The sequence below is a fragment of the Cyanistes caeruleus genome, chromosome 2 (genome assembly GCF_971803275.1).
Source record: "Cyanistes caeruleus chromosome 2, bCyaCae1.hap1.1, whole genome shotgun sequence".
NCBI classification, from domain to species: domain Eukaryota; kingdom Metazoa; phylum Chordata; class Aves; order Passeriformes; family Paridae; genus Cyanistes; species Cyanistes caeruleus.
Window position 1 is genome coordinate 107,884,190 of NC_141702.1, and position 25,509 is coordinate 107,909,698.

General features: G+C 40.3%; 1 long non-coding RNA gene across 1 annotated transcript; it reads left to right on the forward strand.

Moving 5' to 3' along the window:
• The first annotated feature begins 5,083 nt into the window (after positions 1–5,083).
• LOC147655099 (uncharacterized) lies at positions 5,084–22,454 on the forward strand. The gene is made up of 2 exons (XR_015283797.1): positions 5,084–5,209; positions 19,082–22,454. It is a non-coding gene; the product is annotated as an uncharacterized LOC147655099 (long non-coding RNA).
• The last annotated feature ends 3,055 nt before the right edge of the window (positions 22,455–25,509 follow it).

The following is a 25,509-nucleotide window of genomic DNA, read 5'->3' on the forward strand; positions in this document are numbered from 1 at the left end:
TCATTAAAAAGATGGCGCAGGGAACCAGATGAAAAAGAACTTCAGGGACCTCCTGTGTTTGAAAGAGCAATAAAAAGTATGAACCAGGACTACAACAAATTTGGCAGGGCACTCAGAAGAGCCCAACCTGTGGTGTTTAGCGTCACTTCAAGTTAATCTATGTGCAAGATTGACCAGCTGGCAGGATTTTGTGACCCTCCCTCACCTCCCCCAGCGCTCTGTTTGGTGGCAGATAGCATATGCTGGAACATCATGGGATTCCCCAGCAAGACGTGCCCTCAAGTTCTAGGCAACTTTTAGTGACAGCTGTAAAAAAGGCATCACCATCAGTTTAGCGTCCTGACTTGGCACAAATGCTAATGGCAGATGCTGGTGTCCCCTCCAGTAAGGAAATAGCTGTTTGCTCTGGACAAATTTACTGGAAAAGAAAAGGAGCATCAAATTCATTTCCTACTGATGTGTGTGAATCCATTCCAATTCCCATAAAGCAAAAGGAAATGGGCTATGAACGTGGTAAATCAACATTTCAGCTTATAAGACACCAAAATGATCACAAATTATTATGATGGCTCTTTGCCCTTCATAATTACAGTCGTGAGTTTGATTCAACGCTCAGCAAAATCAAAGCAAGGCATACATTGATTTCAGTGTGCTCTGGATAGGATGAAAGATAAAATAATCTTGTGTATCTCCACAAAGCAAAATGTATAATATGTCCCAAGAGCTTTCTTCTGAAACATTAATGCACGTGAGTCACTCTCCTCACACAGACTGCTCCCCTATTTGAAGATATTCTGCTGCATACTCTACCCACCCCTTACAGCAGCAGCCCAGATCCTGTTTCTTGACTCTCACCTTTGACTATTTGTTTGTAACTGGAAAAGTAATGCAAGTATTAATATAGAATACAGGCAGAAATGAGGCAATCCATAAAGGACTCCTTTCTCTGAATGCTACCTAGAAATTTATAACTTAAGGCACTGCAGCCAGAGAACTGAAATTAACTGCCCACTTGTGTGAGTCACTGAACATATTTCCACAAAAGCAAAACATAGTCATCTTTCACTCATTACAACATATTTTTTCTGGAGGTATAAATGCCCCTGCTTAGGCCTTGCTCAGCGCTGAGCCCACCTTTACAAGTATATTATGCTCAGTAGCTTGCTGCTGACTCCCCAAAGGCATGTTTTCATGGATGGTTTTTTTTTTTCAGTCTGACCAAAATGTTCCATGACTGTCTTTTGTTACATGTTCAGCAGGGTCAGAATTCCAGCAGGTGCAGCACTGACATCAGGAATGCCAATAAAATTGAAATGTAGTAATAAATATTCTTGTAGGAGGAGTCAGCCCTAGCATTAGGTTCTTTTACATATTCATCCAAAGATGATAACTCACCACATGCAGAGAATATAATGTGTCTTTCATGAACCATGAAAGCAGGAGTAACCACAGAGAAATGTGAGAGGTCTGTTACTGCCCTGCATGCAGATAAGGATCTAGCAGAACATTTACAGAAAATCCTCTTGTGTCTTTAGTGGGTGGCATTTCTTTAAGAATCTCTGCTTTGTTTCTCCTCCATTTCCTCCAAGACATGGCTCATATTTTATAGCTCAGGAATAGCAGATTATGATTAAATTTGTACATAGTGATTTTTAAATCTGAGATATTAAAAAAACAAAAAAAACCCGGCAAAAACAAACAAAACCCCAAATCTACAGAAAAGATAGTATTTCTTTTTTTCCCCCTACTCCTGTTTCATGACTCAGATCTGTAATTCTCAGTCACTTCCATCAGCAAAAGAGTGACAGCTATGTCATGGTGTGTTACAGGTAGATAAGAGATGCACTGTTGTCATTGTGTTTAAGATGTCAGGATTATCAGGAGTCACAGAGATTAAATTTCACCCTTTCTACAGTGGCTTGACTGCCACACAACTTGATGCTTAGATTATTTGCATATGCAGTAGATACATACCAAACTTTTCGCAAGAGAATTAAACTGTGGCAACTTTAATTCTGAGAGATCTGCCTCACCCATTCAAACCCTGCACTAATTAGGCTTAAACCAGCTCTAGTGATTTGAGAATGCAATATGTTCATTGAAATCACTTCTCTCAAGTTAGTGTTTTACTTCTTGGTATCTCCAATTAGTAATTTTTTTTTTTTTTTAAAGGAAAAAGGGGATTTTTAGTAAATTAGTATTTTCCACTGAAATACAAATGCTTATGATAGAAAATAACACATCTTTGAGATAGAACTGAGGTTCATTATAAAGCATTCTGTATATAGATATATAGAACACAATTTGGAGCTCTTTCTACAAGCTACAGACAGTAAAAATACAATATAATCACCTTATTTGCTTTTTTTATTTTACTAAAAATTGTTCCTTGTTTCCTGGGTTATTTTTTTTTGGCTCCAGTCTCACTCATGCAGATCCTGTGGTCAGTCCACATCCTGCAAATGATGAAAGAAATGAGGAGAAGTAATGACAGAGCTGGCAACATCTCTGAAGCCTCTAAAGTGGATCCATAGCACAGGTGAGGCATCCTGCTCTGCCAAAACTTTTAGAAGCACTTCTGTCCCACATCTGAGTATTTGGGCTCAGCCAGGGTACAGTGAGTGGAATCTAGGAGAGGAATATTGAGTTTCTACTGATTTCAAAGGAACCAAGCTTTCAAGCACATGAAAGATGGAAGACCTGTAGGTCTCCTGGGTTATGACAAAATGATCCTGCCCAAAACCTCCTTCTGGGGAGGGATAGAGAAGCTGTTGGGAAAGCAGGGTCTTACAGTAGTTTGTTTCACATAATGTTCCTCCCACACAAGTTCTGTAAACACCATTACAAAGCTATATGATTAAATCCCCCTGCAAAGGCTTCAAAACTTATTAATTTTATGTCACCTTCTTGAAGTCTGCTGTGGTTTAACTGGGTGTTTATAGGTAATGGGAGAAAGGCTGCTTCATTAAGTCACCCAAGCCTTACGAAGTGTTACAGCATAAGTAGAGCAGCCACAATCCTGCTGTGACAAATCAAACCTAATGAGTGAACAAAAATATTACAGGTGTGTTCCAAACCAGAGGAAATCACAATAAGAACTTTCCAGCTTATACAGTAGTGTTCTGTCCCTGTTTCCAGGTTCTGAAATTCTTTAATGAAAATGACCTCACTGTGGCCTTCCGGTACCTGAAGAGAGTCTACAAGAAAGATGGAAAGAGACTTTTGTCAATGGGTTGTAGTGACAGGACAAGGGACAATGGACTCAAACTGGAAAAGAATAAGTTTAGATCAGATATTAGGAAGAAATTCTTCACTGTGAGAGGGGTGAGGCCCTGGAAGAGGCCGTCCAGAAAAGTTGTGGATGCCTTATCCCTGAAAGTGTTCAGGACCAGATTGGATGGATCAAGTGGAAGGTGTCCTTGTCCATGTCAGGGAAATTTGAAGTAGATGATCTTTAAGGGCCCTTCCAACCCATATCATTCTGTGATTCTATGAAAAAATTACTTTATTTTAATGACAAAAGGTCAGATTGTGCCATCAGTTTATAAGTGGATTTGGCTGTGGCCACTTTAACCTTCATTAGCAATAGGAAAGGCAGATTTAGGTTGATTTTAATAATTCTTAAAATTCATAAACAGAGACGAAAAAGGTTTTGCTATAGGTCAGTGAAAACTACTCGAAAAGCTCTCCCTTTGAGAGGAAAAAGGAAACAAGCTGACAAAAATATGCTTGATGTTTTTGAAGTTCAAAACCTCACTGCTGTAGGAAGCTTTTAACTTTCTCTTTTGTTGCCAAATGCCAGCAGGCAGCCATAGCTATCAATTCCTTTGCATCCTATACAGTTGCATCACATATAATTAGAGGAGAGTGGCAGTTAAGGGGTTTGTTATCCCCTGGGACACTTCAATGGGAGTACAGGCTCCCCTGATTTGTGTTTCATCCTTAATTGCTTCTGAAATTACTTTGATGTGTGTAAAACTATCTGTTTCATGTGTCATGGAATCATATTCTTGCTCAATGTATTGCTTATTTTTGGACGTAGAGCAGTGAAATTTTGCATACAGAGTTATCTTGCCAAAAGGTAAAAAAAAAAAGAAAAAGAAATCTTCAAAAATTCCTGGGGAATACATTTTTTTTTTAGTTAGTAGAATACAACTAAACTGCCTCAGTGAAACAACTAAATAACTGTGCTAGCATGGCTTTACTGACAGGTAAAAGAAGAAAATAATCTAAGGCCTCTTCCTTGTTGTTCCTCAACAGACCTCTTCTAAACTAAAAATAGTTCATTTGAAATTATTTCATTTGTTGAGGTACGGTGCAAAGAGACCTATTTTGGGAAATTAAACAGTTAAAATGCCTTGTAAATTGCCAACAGAGTACACCAAAGCTTGCAGGTGATGAATCCCTGGGCACAGTCCCAGACTTTGAGTACTTTCGGTACAGAAGGGATTTTCTGGGTGTAGGCTGTAGTTAGGGGGGAATCAGGAATAATTCCAGATGGTCTCCTTTTTGGACACCTGCAGTCCTGTCCTGTTAATTCCTGATATGGGAGCAGGAAGGCTGGCATGGCTCAGGTGAGGCTCCAGTATGCTGTTGTGCTCCTGCACCTTGAAGGATGTATTTCTGCACAGCCTCTTTCCTGGTGAATCACCGTGCTGTAGGAACACTTATATCAGTGCCAAATGTAGAATCCCCACAGGGATGAGAACAGCATGGGAGTAATACCTAATTAAAACTGCAATGAAGTAGGTCAGCTAATATTTCAAAAACAACAGCAAGTGTTCTGATTGTTAATAGTTCAGAGCCCCTGTATTTACTCTGAGCAACAACAAAAAAAATATATATATGTTGCCTAGAAATGTAATGAAGGCACAAACTGAAAACACTTGCCACAGTGGATTACAATTGTAAATATTCAAGGCCTCCAATGAGAGCTCTACCTTTACTCCTGCCAATACCTTCAGCAGTGGATTAATGCTGATTCCCCTCCTTCCTCAGGATTGCAGGCGGATTGCCAGAAGAGGGTTAAGTAGCTCCAGGTGAAAGAGCAGATGAGAAATCCCTGCTTTCAACCACAAAAACTATGGCCATAGTAAGGAAAGGTAATCCCACTCTCAGGTGCCACAATTGCTTATAATGTCATAGGACTGTTTTCAGAAGTCCCAGATCCAGACCAGACAAATCTCCTGGGTCTTACTGTCCTGCAAATGTAAGTGAGATCTGATCCTTTTCTCCAAAATTCATCATCTTTTTGACTTAGGGTGGAAATAGCAAGAAAAGTAGCAGCATTTTCAACTTCAGTACAGTCAATGAAGTTCAGTGACTGATGAAAATTTGTAATAGTATTCAAAATGTTCATATTTTTAAACTCTCAGAACAAACATTCACTATTTGATTAATTGTGTGCTATGATTAAACAAAGAGATATCTAGGGGCTTCACAGTGGACCCCTATAAACTGGAACACAACACTTTACATTTGACCATCTCTTCCCAAAAGTCTTGCAACTTATCAAAAAGAATTTCACATGGGAAGGAGGTTCCTTCACTTCCAGCAGCTACTGTGAGCCCATGTTTCAGAGAAGAGCCCTTGGGCAGAGCACTTTGTTGTGAAAAAAATGTCCAAAAATTTATTTTCATTTATAAATACTAACAAATCAGTCTAGGATTAAACACCATAAACTCTATACATCAATTTTTATACATCATAGGAATTTTTATATATCATAGGAAGGACACAGGAGGCTTATGCAGTCTCAGTTAACCTCTGCCTTTTTAGCTGGGTAAGTAGGTAACTTAATTTTGCTGAGTTGTTCCATGTAAGAGCAGCTTCTTCAGGCATTTTGAGGGACCTCCTCATGCTTTTCTTCACAGGAGATTTTTAAGCCTCTCTGCAAACCTGTTGCTTTTGTTAAATGTGAGCTTTGGGAGCCTCATTAGCATATTGGCCTGATTTTGTCGTTGGCTTTAGAGATTTTTTGAAACAAAAAAAACCCAAACAGACAAAAAAGAGTTGTCCAGCCTCAAAGAAGGCTGGACTTTGGTCTCTTTACTGCTTTGCACTTGGCTGCTCTGCTCAAATGATGCAGATTTGCTTTGGAAGGAGAGGGGAATTGAGTCTCAAAGAAGGCAGGACGTGCTGGATCTCATTTCATCCTGGAGGTGAAGGGATCCCTCCTGGTACCAAATCCACACCTCTCACTGCAGTGACTCTGCTGCTGATGGGGCAGCCCTCGGATGGGGACTGAAGGACCTAGCAGGTGGCCTGAGGGTGTGTTTTAAGTTAAAAGCAGTAAAACAATCTGTGCTGTGAGGAGGGGTGAGGTAATGTTTCCCCTCCTCCGTGGATGAGCTGTAGATTTTCGTAGTGCTGATCTGATGGGCTGTTCTCTCCATTTGGTGGAATGAATGGCACTTTATTACATTAGGTGATATAATTGAAGTAAATGTGGCATGAGTCATCCAAGTGGTTAGGTATGCAGAGGAGGAAGACTTTAAAATTAAGTCTGTGAAGGAAAGACCTACAAGGAATGCAGAAGATTTCTAGCATTGCCTCTTTTTTTTTTATATGGAGAAGTCCTTAGCAGAAAAAAGAGAATTTTTCTAGAAGTCATTCAAGGGATTTTCCCTCCCCAGTTTTGGTCATTCTCCATTCATGAGGCATGAGGGCTACAGAAACAAGTACCTTCCTAAAGAAAGAGGGGAAAGCAGTGACTTTAGAGTGGGGTTAGATTACCTGTTAAAGGCAGAGGCTGGCCCTGCCCACACATGTAGAAACTGAGTTGGTTTTGCTGTCAGAAAGCACAGGTAATTTCTCCAGGACTGGCAGAATTCTTTTACTTGTGATGGGCTGGCCCTGACCCTGCAAAACTCATACAAGATTGCACAGGTGGCATCAAAGGCTGGATCCAATGCCACAGAGAACTCACCCTGAAAATAAAAAAAATTCTCTGAAACACGACTAGGATAAAGTAGGAGTCACATGCCAAGCAGCTCCATCCAAGCAGCAGGTGCTAGAGCACAGCATCACCAGCATGCAGGAATTTCTGATTGCTCATATAAATACAGAAACAGCTCTTGCAGGGTCTCAGGGCTGAAGTGTTTCTGTTTAGTTCAAATGACCCACATTTAAAGTGAACAGGATGGAGCTGTTCACACACTAATGAGAAGAAATCGCCTTGGCCAATCGCAGTGTGCCAGCCATCGTGCCTGCTTTATAAATGAGATTAATGACTCAATTTGCAGTAAATGCTTCAGCAAGGAGAAACTTATTTTGTTATACTAATTGTGTCACATATGTGCCTCCAAACACCAACTGTGAGGAGCTGGATTTCCCTGTGGCTCACAGGAAGACTGGGCTCTGTGGGTTTACTAATGCCATTGCCCTGATTTCTGTGCTGCAACTGATCATTTTGATCTTTGTGTTCAGTGCTGCAGCATAAATGCTGGTGATGGCAAAAACTATTGTGTAGCATAATCCTGCCCATTAGTGGAAGGACGAGTCTGTCTCTAACATAAGCTGTTCAAACCTATTTTCCTCGCTATCATGAGCAAAACTCTAACGTAATTTACTTAGGCTTTCAATTAGCTTATAATTGTAATGAAATGATGAATAATTGCCAGGGCCTTTAATTTGCTCAATGGCTACTGTGATTTTATTGGCTTTTTACAAAACTTAAATGTTGTCCACTTATAGGGCATACCATATTACTTTAATGGAGTAAATGTATTCAGAGTTTCATCAAATTAATCATTACACCTACTTTTGCATTTGTTCCCGTGTTACTAACGGGTTTGCTAATGTAAGTGTGAGAAAACAGGATTTGCTGACAATGGACCAACATCCACAGCGGGTGTAAATTAACCTTGCCACACTGAAATCTGCAACTTGCTTCACACCAGCTAAAGCTCTGCTTCACTTTGTTCATTATTCATCCTGTTATTCTCATTTTGATACTGGGTACAATTGTCCTCACATTTTTCATGCTTTTTCACCGCTCTAGTTCTGATGTCAGTGAAATTACTCAGAATCACTGCGGGGCTAGTAAGAGAATTTCATCTAAGGATAGCAGGAGGAGACTTCCTTTCCAATGGCAAATTTTTAGCTCCCTCCTCCCAACTGTTGTATACAAATATATTTGGTGAGAAATGTGTAGGTCTGAATAGTTTGGCTGTGGAATTATCTTTATAAGTTTAGTTCCATGCTTCATGCCTTGTTAAATGTGCTTCTGATTTCAGCTGTAGCTATTAGCAGTTGCTGTATACAGAGCCTCTCTGTAAGCTCTCTACCCATTTACAGTGAGAAAGGACAGTGTTTATTGAATTTAGTATCTTCACAAAATACTGAAATTAGGAGTACTTTCCCGTTGTCTGGGGAGTATTTGCATTTCCAAAGTGGTCTATGAGAAATCCAGTGTTGACACTCGTGCCTTTGAAGCCTACAAAGCAACACACAGTATAAGAGCAGCCTCTTTGTTGTTGCCCATCCTGAAAAACACTGAAATATTGTGTCAGGTTCTTTATTGAAAGTTAGCATGCCCCTCAGCTTCATCCTACCCTCCTAAGCTCAGCCTCGTGACAGCAGTAAAAATGATTAGTTTGTGCTCTATTATATTTAGGTGACAGTCTTGGACAATAAACCGCGTGTTACTGAGTTCAGGGGCTTTCACCAAGCATGATGTACAGCCTGCAGAAGGCCCTGAAGATGGGGCAGGGACAATTCCCTTCTGTAGGATGGTTTATGCCTGAAGCACAACTGTAAGGGCGTACCTGCTGTGCTCCTCCTGCCCGTGTCACACAGTGAGCAGTGCCATGGAAAATGTGGGCCACTCTGCAGTGTGTGCCCTCTGCAGTGTGTGCCCTCTGCAGCCTCACTGTGAAGATGTCTGCAGAAAAGAGGTGATGGAATTTTGGGATCAGGTGAGCCTCTGTGCGTGTAAGACTCTGGTCATGATACGTAGCTCATTGCCTTGCTTTATGGAATATTGCACTCTGGAGTTTGTAATACTCTGCTGTGCATGGTTAGTAGGTTTGTCCTGCTCAGGAAGCCTCCCTGGAGGAAGAACAAACTATATTAAAGTGAAACCCCGACATCTGACGGTGTCAGCATGGTGAAAAGGTTTCACAGAGATGCAATATATTGCCAGTAAAATATTCTGACTTCTTACAGTAAGGGCTCTGACTGAAAGGTTTTCCTTGTCAGGGAGGGTATGTTTGTGTTCTGACCTAACAGCTCTCTCGTGGTGGAGGGAGGTCTCAGAATATAAAGAGAACTTTAAAAAAATCATATGATACAGGGATTGCCAGTTTGTGTAAAAGAGGGGTTCAACAATGTGGAAGTAAAGATTTGCTAAAGGGGTTTGGATAAGTTCCCCCTAGCATTCTACCTCTCTAGCTCCCATCTCTGGCTTCTCCATCGTGGTGTGAAAAGATCTGTGACCCTAGATCAGCATATGGATTTTTGTTCCAATGCTTCAGTCTCTTATGTTAATGGCAAGGAGATAAAATATGGTGCTGTGCTAAGCTGAGAAAGTATTTAGTGCTCTACATGCTGCCTTCTGCAATGGATTTTTTCTGCCATGTAACCCTATCCTGGGAGAGGTGATTTGATTGCAGCATGGTTGTAATTAACTCCAGAAAGTATCCTGGACAAGGCTAATCTTGTTAACACCATGCTACTGGAAGGTGCTAGTTCATATCATGCTAAAAGCAATGTAAGAACTAAGATATTTGATTAATAGAGTTTGTATGTTTTAAATTGTTACTGCATGGGAAATCTCAAGTCGTACCTCTTTTTAAAAATGAAGGCTTGACAACAGTGTCCCTTTTATTTGCACAGAAATAGAGATGTACAGCATAAACAAATACACCAGGTTTGTAACTCTGCAAAGTTCCCTGGTCCTTGTGTTCTTCTGTAGACTATCAGGGGAGAAAAGAACCAAAAACCCAAGTGAATTGATCATCCCTTTACTCTCTGAATAATTTCAGCTAAGCACTATGTTATTTTTCCTACCAGGTTTTCAGCCAAAGCTGGCAGGCTTCTTTCTGTTAATCTCTATGGTTTGCTCTCCTATTTCCTATACATTTTTTAGCTGCTGGGTGGATGCTATTATGGCACATCCAACCTTTGGTATAAATAATTTATTCTGAAGGTTCAGTATGTTATAACGTGCATGAAGCATCTTGCATTTATTTTTAATGCTTTTGCTTTCCTGAGAGCTTTCTTCATCCAAAGCTACCGCCAGAGAAAACTGTCAATCTTCAAGCAGAAGGGAGAAACTTTTAGACCATATCATTCTATTTTTCTAGCTATAAATCATATTCTTCTGGTGAAGAGTGGAGCAAATGGTTATTATTTACCATTTTGAAGAACCTGGCTTGGATGATGTGAAAATGTCTGTTTGCATTTGGTGTGAAGTCTCTGTAAGCAACTCCCTGAGCTCACAAGCTTGCGAGTCGTGTGCTGGCCCCCTGTGGGAAGCCAGTGAAATTATGGAATTATTGAAGGGCAGTTGGGTGACTGGTAGATGTAAGTGCTAAAAACATAAAAGGGGGTGTAGCTGGGGCAGCAGTAGCCAGGACTGCCTTGGAACTGGAGCACAACCAGGGGATGAATCCACCTCAGATGACAGATGGAAAGACAGCTCAGTTCAGTGGGGAAAGATGAGCTGATCCCTGCTGGCAGTGGGGACAATGGTCATAAGAATGTTATTTTAAATATTTTAGGGATTACTTAATGTAAACTTTAATGGTGGTGGGAGGCTGTTTATTTATTTATTTTATTTTTTGGGGGGTGGAGAAAGTAAGATATAGGGGTTGGCAGGTTTTTTGTAGATCTTAGAAGTTTGTTTGACATCCTTGTATTTATCCTGATTCATCCTGATTTAGCTGTAAAACTGTATTATAAATTAAAACTAAGCCAATTTGCTTATGTGAGATGTATAAAAAATTAAATTAATATTTACCTCATCTGCAGATAACACAGAAAATAGCACAGGAGTGCAACAGACACTGTCTCTAGTGGCTTCCCCCAAAAACTGAAGCCTGCTGCTCCTCAGAGTTTCTATTGACATGCTCAGCTGTGACATAATCCTGTGACTTGCAGAGTTTCTCAGAAAAGAGGACTGGTAATAGAGCGAATAATGTCCAAGGGAGATTGAAAGAGGATGTGAAACTTCGGGAGTGAAATCAATGGACAGATTGAACAACGATAAAAGGAAATGTTCCCTGCATGCTCGTTTAGCATGTACAGGGATTTAACTATTTGTTGGCCTTTTAAGAGGCTTGTGCAATATGATGCAGTGCAATTGCAGCTGAACCAGTGGCTGCAGAAGTTTGCCAGCAAGTTTTTGAACCATTTGCACGTCCAAGCCTCTCCAATAACAAGTTAGAGGGGCACTTCATGACTGAAAATCAGTCCTGAGACAGGGACAGTGCTATGACAGCAATCATCACAAGGCACATCACAGTTCAATGGCTGGAAGGTGAAGTTGAACTAATACAATTTCTGCCGAAGAGGGAGATTTCCAGGCACAAGGAAAGAGCAGGAGCAAAGGAGGTTCTCCACAGGAACAGGACACTAAGTGCTGGGATAGTCTACCTGATGACTGGACACAAGGAGTCTTTCAAATTCATTCCAAGGAGTATTTTAGTCTGGTCTGACTCTCTAGATTAGTGAGGAAGATAAACTTTTCAGCTTCAGTATCAGTGTATTTTGTTTCTCAGTTCAATTAATAAGCATGCCTTGTATTTCAGCCAATTGTCTGCAGGCCTTAAAGAGCATAGTTTAATTTTTTTTAATTTATTTTTTTTTCTCCTCTTTAAATGCAGAAATAAGGAGAGGCAACCAGAGCTGGAAAGAGACCAGAACTCAAAACGTGGATGGTTATGGATGGGTGCTGCTCAATCCATTCTCTGTTTCATAATTCTTAGCTACCTGACAATGATGATATTTCTCTCACATGCTCAAAAATTCTGATCTAACCTCAAAGGGGTTTTGTCTCAGTGAATGGGCTGTGCTTTTCAGCAGATCAAACTCTATAATGTAATGGTCTTTTCTGGTCTTAGCATTAACAAATAGAGTACAGCTCAGTCTCTACCAAATACTGCTGTGCTTGTGTTGTTAAATTGCATTGGCTTGTACTAATACATTTCATGAAAATGCCAGTGCTGAGCAGTACTATGAGCCAATGGAGTTGCATTGAAATTGCACTTAAATTAGTTGAGAATTTGGTCTGCAGCATATGATATCTAACACAGTATTGAAAAAACTAAAATCCCCAAACAGCAATTGCTGTAGGATCTCAGCTGTGTCCCCTCTAAAACAACAAATTCAAGTGCTGTGCCTTGACTCCTTAAAAATACCTAAACTTTGAAGCAGAACAAAATATAACATTATTTCTGTACCCGTTTCTGCCAACACTGTTCTTGCCTTGGCTTGATTGATCCAGCAAATTAAAGCTGAACTACTTTTTTTTTTTCTCAAACCTTTCAGTGGATCAGGTCTAATTCATACTTTTATTGCTTTGTTTCTACATTAATTTTAATTCATTTACTCATTACCTATACTGGGCTGAGTGGAAACAGAATCAAGTCTATAGACTTGAGCCTGACTTTTTTAAATTTTGTATATTAGAATTTAGATATTAGAAAAAGTGGAATTACTTTGAAGTTTTTTTCTTATTTTTAAGTATTGTTTCCAGGACATCAATCTTTTCATTACCCTGTACTTTCATCTCAGTGATGAGAATTGATAACAATAAGCCCAACAGCACTACTCTGCAGCACATGGATGCCATGAAGTATGCTGATTCCAAATTGTGAGTCTTTTATTCACAGTCTTCATGCTTCTCTAGGTACACCAGCACATTCTAAATATGCCATATGACTTACCACTTGGGAAACCATTTCCCTGTACCTGCCCCATTTGTAGAAATTGACACAAGCAGCAAATGCCACTAGCAGTCTAAGACAAAATGAACTATTCTGGTAGGCCTTTGCTTTCTGTGTATTTGCTGTGCTTTACTTGCCTCTGGCAAGTTACAAATGAGAGCAAGAAACATGACTTTTTGAGAGAAAACAAGCCACAGCCTTATAAGAAAAGGAGCAATAAATAATCTGGGTAAATATTCCTTGCCGTGCAGAATTAGCTTCACCTACAATCCTGCAGAAGCTGTTTGTGGCACAATATGGGCCTGATTGTCCCACTGCTGTTCTGAAATGACTTCACTGAAGTCCATGTTTTTTCAGAACATATATCTCCAAGTCTGCCTGTGAGCTGCCTGCCAGCTTTGATTTGGGAGCTGTTTAGACATCAGAGCATGGCCCAGTAGCTGTCAGTGAACACTCGTGCCTAAAAACCCTGTCACCATGGCAGAACTTATGTTCTGTCATGGACTTACAGTGTGTGAGCTTCACTGGTGCCATGACCAAGTGTAACTATGGAGGTAGACAGTGATAAATCCAAGCCACTCCTTTATATCCATGCCTTTACAGATCCCAAAGCTGATGTGGGTAACAAAGTGAATATGAGCAGCCATACACAGTGGTACAGCACACACCTACTGGGTAGGTGCTGGCTGAGGTGGGGTTGAGCTTCTGGAATGGAGCCCTTTTAGGAATTAATTGATATTCAACAGACTTGCCTGCATGACAAGGGTTTGAAGTGCAGAAGCTGTGAACACATCGCAGGAACAACTGGGAAGCTAAGAGTTTTTGAAGGAATCTGACTTTGTATCTCACATAGGTAAGTCCCTTTGACATAAGAGAAATCTAGATCCTAGAGAAATCCCAGGAGGAAGCTGTGGTTAAATCAGCAGAATTTACATGCAGATAAAAATTGCTTAGCCAGCTGCACCATTCCTCCAGCAGCACCAGCCTGGTCCTTGAAGTTTATTGCCCACTGCTGTGTGCTGAGTTCCAATTGTCAGATTAATGTAGTTTTACAGCAGTGAGGCTCCTGCCTCCCCGCTTCAAAGGCAGGTGGTAGTTTTCTTTTCTCTTCTTTTTCTGGAAAGAAACAGAATACATATATGCTGGCTGAACTTTTATTGGCCCGCTGTACTGCTCATAAATCACTTCTGAGGGTTGCATAAGCTCAGACTTGTCCCAGTCTAGCTGTGGGCCTAAGTACAGTGCTGGAGTCCATCCCAGTGGGATTGCCATGGCATCTCTGCCCCCAGGGATGAAGCTGATTTTACTCTGAAATCCTGGTGACAACACACAGCTTGTATCCTTAGCTGGGTACAGAAGGCAACTGGCTCTGGAAGCATCATACAAGAAACCCAGACCCCAAAAGAGGCCTTTCTCAGAAGCAGACTGTGCTTTAGTTGTTCTGTTTCCCAGTCAGCAGAGCTGCTGCACTCTGTGGATGGAGGTGCAGAACAGCCCCGTGCCTTGTGTTCAGCACTGCCAGGCTAGACAGGACAGAAACCTCAGGACAATTTTTCTATCCACTTGTCATTTAACAGGATGCAAGCCAGCTGGCATCTCTCCTCTGTGGCCTTGTCAGCAAGGCTCTTGTTCCATCCTGAATCTATTATGGCCCATTTTCCCTTGACTGCACGTTCAGTTTGCTGCTCCTGTTGCTGTGCCTCAGCAACAGCCCTCCTCTGATGTTCTGGATAACCTTTTCCTCTCCCAGTACCCAGTGAAGGGGGTGTCTGCATCATTCCAATGGCTTTTGATGGCAGCAAGCTGTATTTATCATACTAAACCCATGTAGAACAAATTTTAAGTCTTGTAGCCCCTGCTTTTCTCCATACCACTGTAAAGATTTTTCTCTCCTGTGCTATTTTATTATTTGAGCTTCTACTTCTTATTCCTTCTTTGAAGTCCTATTCACAAACACCTTTGCCCTCTGAAACTGCTGTCCTTAAAGTTTCTGACGTCCCTTCTAACCTAGTGAGACATAAGAGGGAAGAAAGAGATTTGTCCCAAATTCTGTTTCAAAGAATCCAATCTTGCAGGAAAAGAAGCCGAGCTCTGTTTACAGAAGTCCCAGATCAAACACCTCTGATTGCTGCTAGAGCAAAGATTTCACTTTGGGTTTATCCCTTTGCTAATGATTTTGTTACCAATGAGGGTGTTGATTCAGCGAGTGTCTAATGTTTTTTGGTCATCAATTATCTCTCCATGGCTTGCTCTCATTAAGGCTTGGAACAGAAATTCCCCAGACACCAGATGATTCATGGACACCTGTAGACAGCTGGAAGTCTACAGCATTGCCATCATTTGCTGTTAGGTCCGTGATCATCTGTGTGTGTAAAATGCTACAAAACATAAAAAGCAGAGCAACCTAAAGACAGGCTCTAGGAATATGAGAACAATAAAAAAGTCATTTATTCCTGGGATCCTCTACCATGTGGCTGCACCAATGCAGCCCCAGTCCATTATTTAAAGCAGGTGGTGCAAGCTCCAGGCATTAGGAGGGGTTCCTGGATTGTCAGTCACAGTCACATCCTCACCTGGAGTGTGAGGATCCAGGACCAAGCTCCTGACCCAGCCAGCCAAGCCTCAGTGCCAAAAGCTGGGAGGCAATGAGGCAGCAGCCAGAGCTGTCTGCCCTTTGTCTCTCTTACAGCTAACAGCTTTTATGCCTGAGGAAGGAATGAGAAAGCACTTTATTTAAATAGTGTTTTATATAGCCTGGTGTGTGTGTGTATGTGCTTTCCCAGATGTGGGGAGGGCGGCTTTAGGGGGAAATTGTTTTCACCACTGGTGAAAATAACTACTTGTGTGCCAATAAGCTTAACAAATTGTTAACTAAAACAGAATACAGACTAACTGCTGGTACTTGAAAAAAATGTAGCCTTTCAGCAGCCCATCTCATGTACACACGTCTTTGTGGCACAAAAGAGGTAAAGCAATTCCCATCTTGCCCTGGTTCATTGCATTAAGGGACCTTGAGAACAGGAAATGGCTTCTAGAAATGTGGAGCTCTCCAAAAGACAGACTTTCCCATTAATGTCAATGAAATGATTTCTAGTTTCATAATAACCCCCCTCTGCATAATTCTTCCACTCTTTATGCATCCCATAAAGATTCTGCCTGCATGGAATGAAAGGAAAAAAGGGAGAGAAGGGGGAAAAAAGTCAGAAGGGCAAGAGGGGGAAAAAATAACTAAAACAAAATTAATCAGATTACTTGTAGGCTGGGAAACTTAGAATGAGTGCACCCTGCCCTAGAAAAGAAATGGTTGAAACCGCATCATATTTATTTCAGCAGTGTGGATGAGAGATGGTGTGTTGTATTATGTTCTCTACTTCATATTCCATTTTCTCCCTCTGCTGGCAGTCAGAGACAGCGAAGCTGTAGCAAATAGAGAACAACAAAACTCTCAAAAGGCTGAAGCATTCAGGAATCTCAAAACTCTGCGGTATATGCTGAGAAATTAGGTCGTACCATACTTGAGTCCAATTAGTGCTGGAAATGGCTGACAGTCATCCCCTATACAGAGCAGAATAATTCCTAGAGAAGATTAGCACAGCTAAATGCAACCCTCTTTCCTTTTGAGAGACAGCAGATGGTCTCATGTGTTCGTGTTCCGGTAAATATGGGCTTCACAATCAAAAATGAAAGTTATATATATATATATATATATATATATATTTTTAAAGAGCAAATTCAGGTCTGTAATTTCAGAAATTGTGTTTCTTGTATTTAGGTTACAATGACGTTCTGTGTACTTCTATGGGTTACTGATTCTTTGTTTTGTTTTGGGATTTTTTTTAACTTTCTTTTGAAAATATTTTTATAGTATACAAACCTAAGGGGAAAACCTTGCTAAAGCAGCTGCAAGAAAAAGATTCTGTACTATGTATTTAAAAAAAAAGAAAAAAGATTAATTTTGTTCCATAGAAGTTATTTAAAACAATGGGCTTCTACATGAATTAAAGCTTACTGGCAGTACATATTTGCTAATAATACTGCCCTTTAGGAGAAAATAAGTGTTACAGGCTTATTTAAAAGGAATAGCTAACAAGAAAGATAATCTTGCCTATAATGCAGATATTACCTTCTGCTCCATAGGACTGGGTTATTAACCATGCCAGCAACATTATACTAATGACTACAAACCATAAACTATAAATCTTATATATATATATCGATCTGGCATGGAAATGTTTATATATTCCCTGTAGCAAGACAGAATCAGTGGATTAATAGCATTAAGCTTTTTAACTGTTCTTTGAGATATTGTAGTAAATATTAGAGCCATTTTATGGTTGAATAAATGGAGGCAGAAAAGAGTTTGTTTAACTGCCCAGAAGTGCAGATTTCTAATCTTCCTTTTACTGATACACATGTTAAAGACAGGTGGAGATTTTTTTTTTTCCTCTTGAAGGGATACATTTAGAGCAATAGCTGATGAGGCTGAGAGAAGTAAAGTGCATTTAGTAGGAGTTGAGGTAGGGGAAAATGCTGGCAGATGCTAAGGAATATTCAAGTTTAACAAAGACATCTGTGAGCAGTAGCAGTGCTGGGAGAATAATTCTGTAGTCAGCAGTAAAGGAGACCTGAGTTAGAGCTGCCATGGTAGGCACAGGTTTGGGCTGGGATGTGAGGAAGATTTTACAGAAGTTTTGTAGCTCAGCTGAAGGAGCCAGACAAAAGCACGGGAAGTTTATAAATATGGAAAGCTTTAAGACATAGGATTAATAGTGGTAGAAATTCTAGGAATAAGAACATCTTGAGTTTTTTCATACCTTCTCACCACTGTTTGTCTGCCCAAACCTGGAATGTCTCAATGGGTGGCAATTCTTCAGCACAGGCTGTTTTCCTGCCACGTGCAGCTGCTCTGTGGAGATGGGCAGAAATGCTTCTCTGTTGCCCTAGAGCTGCACAGTATCTTCTATTCATTTGTTAACTCTCTGCCCTGGTAGACACCAAAGCAGATGTCCAGCCCCTTCATTTTATTAACTGCCCTGCACACAGAAAAGTGAATATCTCTTGGTTTGTTATTTTGATGAAGAACCCCCTTTACTGTAGCAATTAAACATTAGAGAGATTCTATGCATACAAACGTGTTCCAAGCAATGGATGGCAAAAGTTCACACAGGGATTAAATACCTTTGTATTATTACAACTGTGTACAACAATAATTAATTCCCTTCACTCTTTCAGAGACTCTTGCTGTGGCCTCAGCTTGCCCGCAACAGCCAGGCTGGGAGTTTGTAGAGATACCTCCTCTCTGTTTTTGTGTGTGAGGTAGCTACATTAAATCTGCATTTTCCTCTAGCCTAGATGGAAAGATCAGTTAAAAAATAATTGTCACTTCCTTTTCTCACACTGTGATTTCACACAGTGAAGCCACTTGTGAGATGCAAGGCTCTTTCCCTGCCCCTCTAAAGACACCAAACCAGTGTTCCTGTTGCCCAAATATTGTAGCATCTTCCTGGCTTTAGTCTTCTGACTTTTTGGTGTTTATTTGAAGATGAACTGGTAAAACATTGCCATACAATGAGAAATATTATATGCACACTCTTGTTCATAGATTGATTATTGCTTTCATAAACATCACATAAACTTGATGATCATTTGACAAGTGGGGGACTTCCAGAAGGGGTTTTCAGAGTGGACATGAAAGGCAATAGGATATTGTTATGGCTGGATACATAAATCCTACACATTGAGGGGTGTGGTAGAAAAGCCTCTTAAATTGTGAATGGAGGGGCCTGGGCACATTTCCACAAAACTTAGAAGGAAGGTTCCTCGTGGAGTATTTCGGAAAGGGATGGCTGGCTATGCTCTGAATTGTGACTTCTGGACAAAACCATAAAATAAGTCTGATAATAGATCAGCCATGTCCTCTGAAATAAGGATTTCTTTAAGAGCTTTAATAGTTTACATAGCACAGAAATGTTATTTGCTTTTATGTAGATGCTTTAATAAAATATTACTAAGTTATTTGTGAGCAACTACTATTTATGTAGTATGTATTGTTAGTCTTTCTTGTCAAGGGAGCAGGTGGTTTTTTTCCTATTCAAATTTACCATAAATTAGTCCCATTCTGGTTTGGAACACACAAAACACTTTGGACTGGGTCTTGATTTGGGTTTGTAACAGTGACCTTTTCTTTGCAGGTGATACATCTGTTGGCTTCAGTGATGTTCCCCTTTCACAAGAAAAGACAAAGCCTGGCTGTTCAGCAGACCCAGAGTGTGAGCTCAGAAAACTGAATAGGGAGAAAAATCTGAACTTTTAAGTCAATATCATATGTCTAAATTCAGCTTTTCCTGAATCATCTATTTACCTTCAATTCGCTTCTGTAGTTCTTGTGGAGTGTGCTGCAACAGACTGAGTAGTTTTGTCTTAATCAAGCTGCAAGTGGAAATGGTGTGCTAAATCAGCTCTGAAGTTTGTCTCTAATTTGTTTAGCAGTGGTTACTACTGCCATCCCCAAAATATTGCTGTTGCCATTAGCACCATTTTCTTCTGCGTGCTATAAACTAAATGCTGCAAGTAGTAAGATTTGAAGAGTGTACTGAAGTAATAAGACCAGGCCAAAGGGATGTCAAATGCTTTCAGCTTCCATTGTCCACTGGGATTTTGAAACTCACTGCTTTTTCAACCTCAGGCCTTTACAAAGGATTTCTTTTTCTTTTTCTATGCTCTTAGAGATATCAGGGTTTGTGCTTCTTTCCCCCTTTCCCTTTTTCCTCCCAGAACTTTATGAAGGAACAGTTATTATTTCCTTGGTCATAAAAACAGTTCCCTCATTCCCTGTGGTCAAATGTAGCTTCATATGTTGGACAGCTGATTGCAAGGATTTCCTTCACAAAAAGTATGTCAACAAGCATGATATGTCCTGCAGCATCCTGCAGTGTGCGAGGTGTGTAAATGACAACAGCAAGATGTGGAGTTAAACAGGAACCAACAGGAATTCAGCAAAACAAATAAGAAAGCAAACTGGGAACATCTTGAGACAGTTTTTATATGGCTTTTAGATAAATGGGCAAAAATAAATAACTTGCAGAGGAACCTCTCAAGAAGACCTTTCGCTTCTCTGTATATTTTTGAGAGGCATATAAATGTGGTGAAGAAACACTTTGATAGCAAAATCAAGAGGAAAATGTAGCCATACCTACTGAGATATGTGTGTGTTACTGGTAGATCCAATATGTATTTGCCATTAAAAGGTAATATATCTGTACATTTTGCTGCCAAGCCCCTAACAGTGCTTTTTATTTTCCTCCTACTACATGGACGGTGTCATCTTCCTTCCCTAAACATTATTCTTACTGGAGCAAGAGCCATATAGCACAAAATCTCAATATATAGAAAATTTCAGTGCAGGAGTTAAGCACAGATTTTTTTAAAACATTTTTATTCTTTTTGCATTTGAATATTAAAAACATTGATATAATTCTTTATTTTCCCCAGCGTCCATACAAGTTATGAATTTTAACCTTCTATATATGTGGTCAAGTAGATGAGCAGCCAACTTTGGTAATTACCCAGTTTTTCCAGACAAAATGAGGTTTTGCTTGTGCACTGAGTATGTCTGCATCCATGGATGGTTCTGAATCTCTTTGTGGCACTTGAAAAAAGTGGGCCACTAATTCACAGGTGGAATTTTTGTTTTCAGCCTCACTTGCTGCTGCTAGCACCAAAGAATTTAGATGCTGAAAGGCCAAAAAAATATGGTAAGGGCTGAAATCCAGGGTTAAATCTTGACCCTTTTTTATGTCTACTTCTGTTGCTCTGTGTTAGTGGTGTCCTTCCATGGATTGTGGTGCACTGTATGTTCATGCTGACCCAGCGATCCATCTATTGTGCATGTCTGACAGCCCAGTCCTAAAATCTTTTTTTTTAACATGTCACATTATGGAAAGGCACAATAATGTGGGTTTTCTATGTTTTAACTGTATGGTCCTATTAGGATCATCCATGTAGGATGTTGTGGCAGGTGGATTTCCTGTAAATAACAAATTTAACCCAAAGAAAGAGAAAAATTTGTCACCATGCCACGTACCTCCCCCTTCCAAAGTAGAAGAGTTTTTCTTTGCTTGCCTGGTGCTAGCTGGTGGAGATATTTATAGGAAACAGGTTATTGTTTCATATTTTAAGGAATGGTATTCAGCATGGCCTTATTCATGTGTAAAGGAAGATGTGTCACAACTGACCTTAACAAACAAAAGGTGTGATGTGAGACAACTTGCAAGTAGAGAAAGGGAAGGATGAGAATGATGGGAGGGAAACACCATGAAATTATTTAAATGTTCTGTGCACAAACAATGAAAAATGAAATAGGAGTTGTCATTGGTTGCACTTGCCTCAGCCATGGAGAGTTTTATTTGTACTTTAACTGGGTTCCACCTCTTTTCCTTTTTCCCCTCTCTTAGCTCTAGCATGACATAGTTTGTTTCATGTCCTGCTATAGAAATGTGCTGCATTATCAGTCCAAATTTGGTGTTTTCCTGCCATGTCAGGTAGATTTTTTCCAATTTGTCATTGAATAGCTCAACTCAGGATGGTGCTCCAGCATGTGTGCAATGAAGGCCAGGAAATGCCACATTTCTACAGCACTGGGTGTGCTTGCTCTACTATGAGTCAGGAAGATTTGAGACATTGATGTCATGCACTAAATAAATTATGTATTATTCAGTGATTATTTCTGAGTTTCATTTTTGTTTTCCTCCAGGAATTCCTAAACCATGCCGTATATGATCAGCTAGACAATATGTTATTAATCCAAATTCTTCAATTAATTTTTGCAGAAATGTGTAAGCACCTGTTATTGAGAATTTTTTACCAAAATGAGACTGCAGTTTACCCACTGTCACATCCAGAAATTGTGTATTGCAGAAGGTGGAAAAACACAGTAAGTGATGTGGTTCCTGTCTTCTGTGGGAAAGGATTATGAGTAACCAGGAAATTTGAAATTTAGGATCTGAACATAAATTACCAGCTGAAAAACATGGATCTATGTTAAGTAAAGGATCACTTATACACTTCTGCAGATATGAGAATGATGATTTTTCTGTTTAACTCTTCCCAGGTAGTTGCACAATGCAAAGTTTTTGTGTAATAGGCTTGGAACAAGTAAATTAAATGAGTTGCATTGTCTCCCAAGCCAAATTGCATCTCTGTCAGAGTACTACAGGGGAAAGTGAAACAAATGAAAAAAATTGGTGTTCTCAGATACAGTGTGGAAAGAAAGGAAAAGCAGAAGAATCCTGTAATTTTTTTGGAATTTATATGCATACATACTTTTCAAATTAACTTTTTTTAAAAAAGAAATAGAGGGAAATTTAGGTTGCTCTGATTCTCTAAAACTGTGGGAAAGAAACTCATGCTTTGCATTGAATTTATATTGTTAGATTCAGCAACAGCATATACAGCATTACCTGTCATGGTGTTTCTGTACTAAATATGCTTCACATTCAGCATCTTTCATTATTTTTGTCAATCCATTCAGCCAATTTGTCATAGATAAACTACTTGAAAATCTAAGTAATCTTGTCTGTTTGGCATCTATAGAAAGTGATAAATGCTACAGTGTTCACATCCGAAGCAATTACATTCTCTACTTCTGTCTTAGCCTTATTTACAGTCTTTGTTAGTCTTGGTATTTCAAACATTTTGTTAAACTGCTTCCACAGTAATTTTTTCCTACTGTCTTTGTAATATTTTTTTATAAGTTCTATGGGAACAAAGTTTCTGCCTTGGAACTAGAGACACTGCACAAGGGATGCTGCTGTTGCAAGCATTATTGTTCTGAGAAAGGGTTGCTTCCTATGGCTAGGACCTTTCCACCAGTACAAAACCTGGGTGAGAGAGGAAAACTGGGTTCAGAAGGGGGTGTTCTGCACTTTTTTAAGCTTGCAGCCTCACAGCTCCCATTGCCTGTGACTGCCCATGGAACAGAAGTGAAAATAAACATTACAGAGCCGAGGGAAGGAAAAAAGAAACAAAACCAAAGATAAGTGGCAATTCAAGGGTTTAATGCACAGTGATGCACCTAGAGGACAGAAAAATGGGAAGTGTCCAACAAGGGTTCTGTATCTTCACACCCATTTCCTTAACTCCCCCTGAAGGCATCAATATTTGTTCTACCTGTAAATCAGCTCAGGCTTCCAAACAGGCAAAGCCTGAAGAAAAAGGTCCAAGTTTTGTGATTTATTACAGCCTTTGTCCTTACTGTACATAAGGTGTCCATGTCACCTGCACTTAGGGGTATTGAACTGTCCTGTGGAGGCTGGTGTCTCTTGCCATCCACTATTTAAGGAGTATGGAAAGATTATTCTCCCAGGGAAGGGGTCTAAAAAGCTTGTCCACAGCTGAAGGCTATCCCCTTCCCCCAGCACCATTTCCTTTAATGCCATTTTCCGCTGTGATAGCTCAGAACAGAAATATTTTGTCTGGTTTCTCCCTTAAAGTTATATTTGGAGACTGCTGTACAAGAAAAAACCTCTGCAAAGTGATGCAGAGTATTATTAATTTTTACCCTCATTATTTTTTACTTGCCTTGGCTTATTTTTGTAGTTCTGCCTTTCTTCCTCCTCACCAGATTGTTTATACTTAAAAAGAAATAAGCCTTCTGCTTGCTGCATAGTCAGTTCTCTTTACATTTTTCTGAAGTTAACATTGGTTTCTGTTGTCCTTTTCCATGTTTAGACATAGCCAGGATAAATTTCAATGACAGCTTTTCCAACTGTTTCTAAATATTTCTCATTTTTCTTGCAGACCAATTTCCATATGCTGCAGGATTCAAAGCAGAATTCCATAAGGCATGCTCTGCATCCCTCCAGCCATCCTCCCAAAAGTGGAGGGGCTCCTTTTGCTCAGGTGGAGCTCGCTCTCCACGCCCCCAGCACCAGCAAGTCTGCTGGGAGTGGGAGGATGGTGGAGCAGCCACCCACAGCCACCTGCTCTGCCAGAGGGCCCAGAGCCCTGCCAGAGCAGTGCCAAGGCACCAGCTCAGGGTGGGAATCTTCAGGAGGCATGGATCAGCCAGGAGATGCACTACTTCACATTTTTCTCTTGTTCTTTCCTTGGTAATCTTTGCTGGCAAAGATAAAGCCAGGCGTTGCTTTTATTTTTGGCAGATTTTCTTTTTTATTATTATTTTTTAAGTCTCCTTCATGATAATTTACTTGCTCATTTTACCTATGGACCTTGTCAGTTGTAAGAGTACAGCCTTAGTATTCTAATCTGAAAATTGTGTGGCACAGGTAGAGTACAATCCCTTTCTCAGTAAACTATTTAGCAGTGTGTGCACAACCTCGCTATTAAAATAATTGCATCTGTATTGAAGGTGTCACTGTCAGGGGAGGAGGCTTCATCACTTCTATTAGGATATAATTTTTATGTAGACAAGGCCTTAAGCAAAGTCTTATCATGTGCTTTTCTAGAAAAAAAGAAACCAACCCACAAATGGCATCAAACCAAAAACAACCCACCCCACCAAAAAGAGCTCACCAAAAATCCCCCGAAGCACCCCCCTCCAAAAAACCCCAAGCCATACCCACTCTTCAAGTCTCATGTATGAAAAAGAGAAGCTGCAGGCTTGTTTTGCCATATAAGCACCTAAGGAGCATCAGCAGGTAAATGTGGCTATTCAGCTGTACTGCCTGCAGACAGTGCAGCTTTGCTGGAGCTCAGCCTGTCTGATCTCTTAACAGGGACTCAGTGGGAGGGAGGGAGAGATGCCAGATCGGCTCAAGCTCTGCATCAGGAAATCTGGCCATGCATTATTGCAACTGTGGTGTTTCAAACTGGAAACTGTGAGCAGTCCTCAAAGAGTTATTCTGGCACCCCTCTCACTCACTGGGAATTGCATATTCTCTCATGGAAGACAGCGAGGCTCAGAAGATAGAAATTAGGTCACTGATGGCTGTTGTTTTAATATTAGCTGAGCTTTCTTCTCAATTATCCATTAAGTTAATTGCAATTCCATTAATTAAGTCCCCTGTAAGGGCATTGTTATTGATTCCCCAAACCTACAGTACTGTATAATGCCAGGATTTAATCAAACATATGCTGGCTAAATACAGATTGCCCCCTGATATATTGGGAGAAAGCAGGGCAGCCTCCAGTACCTCTTCCACAACATGTTGGATTGTGGACACCTAAACTTGCATACTAACATACTAAAAGTGCCCTGTGGGTTGAGAACTAAGCTCAGTTCTCCTGTAGTTATCTTAAAAATCCCAGCTGATACCGTCTCTTTGTCCCTTTAACATTGTTCATTCCACTTTTACTATTTTTTTCCCCCCTAGTTTTAAAAACATCCACTTTTGCTCTGTGAATCTTTAAAGCTGTGAGTATTGTCTCATGTGGGCCATGACTGCCATATCTGGGACAGCTCTTCTAGTCTTGACTGTCCCAGCTGTACTTTTGTTCTGTGGGCAAAACCTCATGCCTGTAGATGACTTAGCAGAGAGACTTTCAGGTGAGCCAGGGACTTGTGCAGGATCAAACAGCACTGGATGCAGGGCAGTGATGCAAGGCACCTGACTGAACCTGGGCCTGGGAAGGGAACTGTGGATTTTCAGGTGTTTCTGCA